Source organism: Mercenaria mercenaria, chromosome 14 (genome assembly GCF_021730395.1).
Source record: "Mercenaria mercenaria strain notata chromosome 14, MADL_Memer_1, whole genome shotgun sequence".
NCBI classification, from domain to species: Eukaryota; Metazoa; Mollusca; class Bivalvia; order Venerida; family Veneridae; genus Mercenaria; species Mercenaria mercenaria.
Window position 1 is genome coordinate 68,948,052 of NC_069374.1, and position 9,809 is coordinate 68,957,860.

The window sequence follows — 9,809 nt, forward strand, 5'->3', positions numbered from 1 at the left end:
AACAAAATTTCATAAATTTGTAAAATCATTTTTGGTTGTTCGAAGGATTTATAAATCTTTATTTATCTTTTTTACTTTATTTTACATCTTTCTAATACAACAAGAGCTGTCACAGGAGACAGCGCGCTCGACTATTTCGATGCTAGATAGTGAATCTGGGCACATCTGAGGAAACTAGAGATGTCACTGGAGTGTTTATTGACTCCAATTGTGGTTGAAGATATTGCACAATAGCCTGAGTCTATGTCAAAAATATCAACTTAAAGTAATAAGAGAGGTAAAATAAAATGTATCAAAACACTATATAAGTATATCCTAAGTAAAAAGGGGGAATAATTCATGAAAACATGGTGCCAGAGTTATGCACCTTGTGTCATATGATGTGGGTGATGATGTTGAACAACTATTTTAAGTTTGAATCAAATCCATTCAGTAATAACAGAGATAGAGTGAAAGTGCATCAAAACTTTAACCTGAAAATCTAAGTGAAAAGGGGGTATAATTCATGAAATATTGGTGCCAGAGTTATGGCCCTTATGTCAGATAATGTGGATGATGATGAGGAATATGTATTTCAAGTTTGAATCAAATCCATCAAGTAATTACAGAGATAAGTTGAAAAAAAGAGAAAGTGTAAAAAAACTTTAACCAAGGTGGGGACGCGGAAAGACGCCGACGCCGACGCCAGGGTGAGTAGGATAGCTCTCCTTATACTTCGTATAGAGCTAAAAAGTATCTTTGTAATTTTGAGGTTCTATCTTAATTTGTTAGAGCTCATGCTAAATTGCGAAATAAACGACAGAATAGTATCGGCAAATCCATGAATTGCGCTAATTGTATTAGATAGAAAGCTTAATCTGTTATTCAAAGATTATTTCAAGATAAATGTATAGGCATAGGAAATAGAGATCAATATAATTGCACCTTTACTAATCCTACCAGGTGTTCTGTATTACAAAAGTGGATCTATTGTGACATTTTGATCCAAGCAAAACTGTATTATCTGCACTATTATTTACCTACTGGTACTTCGTTTTATTATTGGCTTGTTAAAAGTTAATTTTTTACCATATGTAAGTTGACAGAATCATAGGAACCATGTCTTGAGGGGTAAATCAAACACAAATGAATAAATCCTTAATGATTTTGTTGTGCAAAAAAGTATGATATTGTGTCTTAAACAGTTTTCATTTTCCACTCAATTGTGTAATTGCAAGGGAAGTAAACTAATAGATCTCTACTTATAAGTACTAGCCCAAGGCAAGAGTTGTCATTCTTTGTGGATCACAACTTTGAATTAAAAATTAAAAGTTCTGTTATTGATATTAACAAAACTTTCATAAACTTCACATTTGTGAAATCATTTTTGGTTATTTCAAGGACTTGGAAATTAATTTCTAGACTTTATTTAATGTAATTCTATCATTGAAAATTTTAGGGCCTATCTCTAAAATGTAGAACGAACATGTTTTTAGTATGTAAAACTAATAATAAATTACCGTAAAATTATGTTTCAAATGAAGCCGAATATCATTGGCGGGGAACTCAAGTGTTTTTTATTTGTTCAGTTAAATCCGAGTGCTGCGAGATAAAAAAATGTATTCCACAGATTTTAGCCATAATTTCCTTAATATGGCAATGGTGCGTTATTGATGGTAAAGTTCTAAAGGTACTTCGATCAATGTACGCGGATGTAAAATCTTGTGTTAAACAAATGCGCAAGGTCTCCTTAATTGTGAAGTTGATGCATGTGTTTCAAGGGGAAATAACGTCAAGCATATTATTTTCCCTCTTCCTTAATGTCATCGATATGGCTATGCAAGAAAATACAAAATCTAGATTAATACTTGATCAATAAAATGTCTACCTTTTGCTATATGCCAATGATTATATTCTACTTAGCGAAACGCCGGGGGGTGGGGGTGGGGGGGGGGGGGGGGGGGGGGGGAGCACAGTCTCATCTAAATATGCTGTACGACTATTGCCTTAAGTAATGTGGAGAAAACCAAAATTACAGCATTCAAACGTGGCAATGGTCGAGTAAGTGATGACAAAAAGTGTACATATAACGGCAATGAGATAGATATTGATGACTCAACTGTCTTGAATATGTAGTAAACAGTAACGACTCAGTGAGGCGCGCCGTTAGTGCTTTAGCATCAAAGGCTATAACAAGAGGGCCAAGATGGCCCCAGGTCGCTCACCTGAGAAACATACCATAACAGTGTAAACATGTTTGACCTAGTGATTTCATGGAAAAAATATTCTGACCAATTATCATTAAAATTGGAGCAAAAATCTTGAGTATAAATAAGTATTTTCTTTGAGTTGACCTAGTGACCTAGTTTTTGACCTCAGATGACCAATATTCGAATTTGACCTAGATTTCATCAAGGCTATCATTTTGATCAAATTTCATGAAGATCAATTGAAAACTATAGCCTCAATCGCATACACAAGGTTTTTCTTTGATTTGACCTATTGACTTAGTTTTTGATCCCAGACTACCCATATTCGAACTTGACCTAGATTTCATCAAGGCAACTATTCTGACCAGATTTTATGAAAATCCAGTGTAAAATGCTGCCCCTACTGCAGACAAAAGGTTTTTCTTTAATTTGACCTAGTGACCTAGTTTTTACACCCAGATGACCCATATTCGAACTTGACCTAGATTTCATCAAGGCTATCATTCTGAAAAACATTCACGAAGATCAGTTGAAAAAAATTAGCCTCTATCGCATACACAACCTTTTCCTTTGATTTAACCTAGTGACCTACTTTTTGACCCAGATGACTCATATTCCAACTTGACCTAGATGTCATCAAGGCAATCATTCTGACCAAATTTCATGAAGATCAATCGAGAAATACAGCCTCTATTGCATACAGAAGGGTTTTCTTTCATTTGACGTAGTGACTTACTTTTTTAAACCCAAGATGATCCATAATCAAACTTTTTGTAGACTTTATCAAGGCAATCATTCTGACCAAATTTCATGAAGATTACAGTCTCTATCGCATACACAAGGCTTTTCTTTGATTTAATCTAGTGACCTACTTTTTGACCCAAGATAACACATATTCAAACTTGACCTAGATTTCATCAAGGCAATCATTCTGACTTAATTTCAGGAAGATCAATTGAAAAATATAGCCTCTATCGCATACACAAGGTTTTTCTTTTTACCTAGTGACCTAGTTTTCTTTGATCTGACCTAGCGACCTAATTTTGATTTCAGATGACCCATATTCAAACTTATCCCAGATTTCATCAAGGTAATCATTCTGACCAAATTTCATGAAGATCAATAAACAATTTCAGCCTCTATTGCATACACAAGGTTTTATTTTATTTAACCTAGTGACCTAGTTTTCTACCCCAGATAACCCATTTTCAAACTCGACCTAGATTTCATTAAGGTTATCATTTTGACTTAATTTCAGGAAGATCAATTGAAAAATACAGCCTTTATCGCATACACATGATTTTCTTTGATTTGACCTAGTGATCTACTTTTTGACCCCAGATGACCCATATTCAAAATTAAACTAGATTTTATCAAGGCAATCATTCTGACCAAAATTCATGAAGATTAATTGACAAATACAGCCTCTATCGCATACAAAAGGTTTTTCTTTGATTTGACCTAGTGACCTAGTTTTTGACCCCAGATGACCCATATTCAAACCTGGCCTAGATTTCATCAAGGTAATTACATTGACCAAAATTCATGAAGATTAATTGAAAAATATAGCCTCTATTGCATACACGAGGTTTTTCTTTGATTTGACCTAGTGACCTAGTTTTTGATCCCAGATAACCAATTTTCAAAATTTGCTTAGATTTTATAAAGGTAATCATTCTATCTACAATTCATGAAGATTAATTGAAAAATACAGCTTCTATCTAATACACAAGGTTTTTCTTTTTACCTAGTGACCTAGTTTTCTACCCCAGATAACCCATTTTCAAACTCGACCTAGATTTTATTAAGGTTATCATTTTGACTTAATTTCAGGAAGATCAATTGAAAAATACAGCCTCTATCGCATACACATGATTTTTCTTTGATTTGACCTAGTGACCTAGTATCTGACCCCAGATAACCCATTTTCAAACTCGGCCTAGATTTTATCAAGTTAATCATTCTTACCAAATTTCATGAATATCAGTTGAAAAATACAGCCTCTATCGCATACACAAGCTAAATGTTGACAGACGACAAACAGACGACAGACGAGGGACATCGAGCGATCAGAAAAACTCACTAGCTAAAAGTCAATGAATAGCTTATTCTCTATAACAAAAGGCATAGAAATACCAGTAAACATTAAGTTCAATCTGTTTGATGCATACGTTACATCAATTTTATGTTACAGTGCCGAGGTCTGGGGATTTTCAACATCAGAAGTGAATGTAAAGCTACGGTATATACGGAGAAACGGGTAGGTATACCCGCTATTATTAAACAGAAAATGTAAGATAGTTAAATACTGGATGAAACTAGTAAACAACGAACAACGGAACTGTATTCTCTGGACTGTATGAGTCAGTGCTGAGGAATGCTGAAAACAGCAAAATTAGGCTTACAAAGTGAAGAGATTGCAAAACGAAAGTGGATTTGTGGAAGTGTAGCTATATCCACACTCTGTTAATATCAATGTATTTATGAAAGTATTTAAACAAAGATGTCTGGACATGTAAATCGCTGAATGGAGAGTATGCAAACGTAATAGCCCAAGTATCATGTTGTTTAACGAAATAAAACAAAATTTTGAAATGACAGAACATTTAATGCTTATGGAAAATCTCAGATATAGACATGTTATCACTAAACTAAAGCTATCATTATATTGTCTGGAAATAGAATATGGTAGGCAAAGAGGAATTCCTCGAAATGAGCGATTATGTGCACTATGTCAGTTACGAACAATAGAAATGGAGTATCATTTTACGTTGGAATGTCCTGTGTATAATGACATTAGGACCCAGTTCATACCTTAAAGATATAGAACTAGGCCAAACATGGTTAAATTCATAGAATTACTATCATCTTGTAAAATAGAACTATTAGACAGACTTGCAAAATACTTGTTGAAAGCGTTTGAGAAAAGAAAGACACTCCTAAATGCAAATGAAAGTTATTTGTTAATGACTGAAATTAAAATTTTATACAATGTTTCATGATACTGTATATATATAACGTCCGGAGACTATATAATGATCATGTGATAGGATCACAGTTACTTTAATTATCGCATGGTTTGTGTTGTATGTGCTCTCATCTCACTTCAGACATACTTATCATGCATATCATAAAATTCATATTTAATTGTTTAACCAATGTGCTGTTTGCATACGATTTTTCAATAAACTTATGTTATATTATGTTATGATGTTATGTTATGTTATGTAATGTTATGTTATTGCATTGTAATCTGTAAAAGGAACCACATAGGTAAGATTTGAATTATACTTAGTACTTTTTTTAAACTTATAAATATTTGTATAATACTCCTCAAACATTTGGAATAAAACATACTTGTTTGGTGAAGAGTAAACGATTTTTTTTCCAATTCTGTGAATAATATAAATTGTCTTGTCTAATAACATAATATACTTGGTATGACTTTTATAAGAAACAATAGATTAAAAGGATGTAAATGGTTAAAAGAAAATGAAATCAATAGTACAAACAATCAAATGTGGTAATTTGATCGGAAAATAAATAAAAAATCTTGCTTTTTAACTGTGGATACATGTTTATGTAAAGGCATCTTTGTTATGTACTCTTACTTACATTCACTCAAAAACAATTACGATCATTGCCGAATAGTTCTTGTCCACCAAAGTGATTAATTAGAAAGGTCCCGTCTTTTGTTTTCAAGAAAGAGATAAAGGCATAAAAATCGCCATTTTGACATCGGCATTTGATTTGAACATCAATAGGGTTTATTTGCCAGTTTATATTCGTCATCACTGCAATAGATATGCTATTTTCATCACATTGCGAATACAGGAGAAAGTCATTCTTTGTGATAGTGAAGTCAAAACTGTTTGAGCGTCCCTTCTTCCATCTGTTTTGATTTCGCCGTACTATATCTGCGATACAGCTTTCAATCATCTCTGGGTTGTTTCTCTCAGACATGATAAATGTGTTGGTTGTCCTCGGTATATTATTCATCTTATTACTGTACATGAAATCCGACCACCCTGTTACTGTTCTTATCATATTATCCTTTAAGGTTTCTTCCTCCCCTGGTTGTACAATTACTCTACTTCTTACACAGCTACCTTGGCGTATATGTTTACTTTTAAATCCACGAGTTACGCTAACAACGGGGGTAGCCTCATATGCAGGTATCATTGTAATTAATAGAAACACCAAATTTGAAAACAAAATCATCTTCCCGACGTTTACTTTAGATTTAAGTTGAAAGAAAATTATTGAAAACATTTTCAAAGTAATGCAGGACTGGAAATGATAGGTCAATAAAACGGTAGTAATACCACTATTTTATTCTTATGGAAGTTGACCCAACCGCCAGGATAAACTGAAAACTCAAAACGACACTGTAGTCAATAGAGGTATAACACTATGAAAGTGACTTTCCTCGCACTCTTTACATGTCTAGATCTACTTTTGCTGAGTCAATGGTGATACATTTATCTATAGATTCTATTTCGTCCACATGGATTCGATGCTTGCCAGGGTGATATCCTCTGTATTTCGATTCTGAAAGTATAGAAGCTGGATAATAATAGGCTGATCAATCAGTTATACATGTGTAATCTTGGTATCTTTGTCCATTACACCCATATCAATACATCCAAGAAGACTTGTTCGATCTTTGTATACTTAACAAATTATCAGGGCCTTCGAGTGGTTTATCGTCTTAATTACCACGGTTCAGAGTTTAGATGCGTAGGAATTGAACCACGAGGGCATTAGCCCAAGTGGTTAAATACCGAAGCATCTGAACGATGAACCGTGGTAAATTAGACGATAAATCACAAGAAAGCCTTGATTGTTTTCATTCTGACATGTTCAATGACATTTTTTAATAAACATTATGCTGGACTTCATTTACCTGAGGAGTAATGTATCGGACGTCATGCGGCAATCAATTTGACGTCATAATTGACGTCATTATGCCCTCTTACCGGTTCGCGTATCAACCGTTGTTCATCGCAGAATATACAGAGCTTAATTTCCTTCTTTGTTTAACTGGAAATCAAATCGAGTTATGTTAGAATTTAATTTTTTACCACATGACAACTGTAAATAGCAGCATCATTTTTTCCAACTACAATTCTCTGACAGATACTAAAACCTTTCAGGTCTGAAAATAAACATATTAAACATATCCTTATAAATTTGCAAAATATCTTATTTGAACAAATACGGTAATTAATCAGAACAAATACGGTAATTACTCAAACCTATCAATAATTTTGTTCTCTGTTATATACAATCAAATCTATTCATTTAATTAGTACATATAATTCACAAAACAGTAAAACATATCAAATTTACAGTATTGTGGTCTGAAACCTTATAAATATATATGTAGATGAAATAGCTGATCAATACATCTTTAAACTAGAATGTGTCTGTAGGACACAGGGTGTGCCCACCACTGGTACATTTGTCACAGCTTAGGGGCAATAATTCAAATGTTTGCAGTCTTAAAGGGGTATAGCCCCAACAAACATTTATATTTATATGGCCTAGAATAATGAATCCTTTTCATTAAATAATTTAATGAAAAGGATTCATTATTCTAGGCCATATAATTTTTGAGCTATGAGCATCACAAACAAACAATCCACTACTTTTGCTATTTCAAGGGCCATAACTCTGTAATAAGTGCTAAGATTCCCAAGAAGAATGCCAAGTGTGCAAGGTCACATCATGATAAAGACTCAAGCAAGGTTTCATGAATTTACAACAAATACTGTTTGAGCTAGGCACATAATTAGGTGAAAACGTGCATTTTTTACTATTTCAGGGCTTAAAATACAGGGGGTGGAGCCAGCCAAAAAATAAGAGGTGTGCAAGTTTATATCATGATAAAGACTTGTGCAAGTTTTCAATTTTTTTTATAACCATGTTATTTCTCAAGTTTGGTGATAATATGTCATTCCAAACTTTAGTTATTGACCGAAAACCTTTGATTCTATTTACAGTAACAAAAGTTGAAATAACCTATGATATTGAAAGGGGAGCGGTGGTCTAGTGGATAAGGTGTCGGCCGCTCAATTCAGGGGTCGTGGGTTCGAGCTTTACTGTGGTCACGACCATGACTTCTCATATGACACCAGTACTAGTTTTTCCAGGGAGCGGACTCGAGAGTGGTTCCAATAAGCTTGAATCTTTCATCACAGTCGAGAGCTAAAACAAATTAGTATAAACTATATCTCATGAGAGCTACCTATAAACAAAGTTTTGTCGTAACATCTCGTTGTTATTTACAGTAATTGAGCTCAATCAATTTAAGCGAACAAGGGTGGCTCTATTGTACTCAAACCGACCTCGGTGTCGGTGTTGCTCTTTGCTCGCGGGTCAAAGTTAATTGCCACTATAATCACTAAACCTCATATTTTGTAAAAGTGTTGTTTAAATGTTTAGATGAACCTTCTCAATGGCTTCTTAACTACAGTCCCTATAATAAAAAAGAATAATTTCTTAAGGATTGATCTTGATAAAGAGTAAATATCTCATATGCTCCAATTCTATATGCCTATACCAGCGGCAATGGCTGCATCTCGTATCTCAAAAGTGCAAATAGGCAAGTAAGAACAAACAGTAAGCCACATTATTTATTTCTTAAATATAGTAAGCTTCTCAAACAGGTACTATTTCTGTGAAATACTACTGTTGTAAACACCGGAGCGGAATATATTGCAAAACTTAACAGTTAGTGGAGGAAAGAGCTAATGATAATTCCGAGAAGGTTTTGAGTAGTAAAAAAGATAAGTCTCTGTAACGATTCGGAACCTTATTCAATTAAACGTGCAATATGTTCTAATCATAAATCACCGTAAATTACATTTATGAAGATCGATTTTCAGGGGTTAACTGTTTTACCTTAGTACTTAGTGTTACAGAGCGTGTGTTTAAATGTATATCCAGAGTTAACAGGCCGTGTTATTGCTGATATTGTTTCTAAGTATCCATTTTCCTCAATCCCACTGACTCTTACATCCTGACCACCAAAACATGAGACAACAAATGAATAAGTTCGAATATTTTAGTCTTCTCCAAAACACACCCAGACCCTTAAACCTCCAAATTACACTCCTACACCAACCGTGTTTTTTTTTTTTTTTTTTTTTTTTTTTTTTTTGTAATTTCTATTCATACTCCTTTCTTTTTAAATAATTCCGTGTCTATCTTTTTATCATCTTAGAACACCCCACCTTTTCCCAAACAATTACAAATACGTCAAAGATCAGTGCTTTTTGTAAGCATGTACAGCATGCAATTTTGCAATGTTAAACTTTAACTCTGCACAATTTAAAAGAAAATGCGCTATCATTATAATAATACATATTCTCAATACGCACTGTATAAGTACAACAAGTTTATTTTTTTAGATTCCTAAAACTTGTTTGAGAAAACCCCCCAAAATTTAACCGAAGTACAGAGTACGTTTACATAAACATCTCCATGTCCGTGTGCTTGATAAAGGTCTATATATGAGACCATAAACAAATCATTCCAGTCATTACAAATTACCTGTAACTATTCTACGAAAGATGAATGTCTACAAGATTGAGTTCAGATAACTCAGGGTCAAAT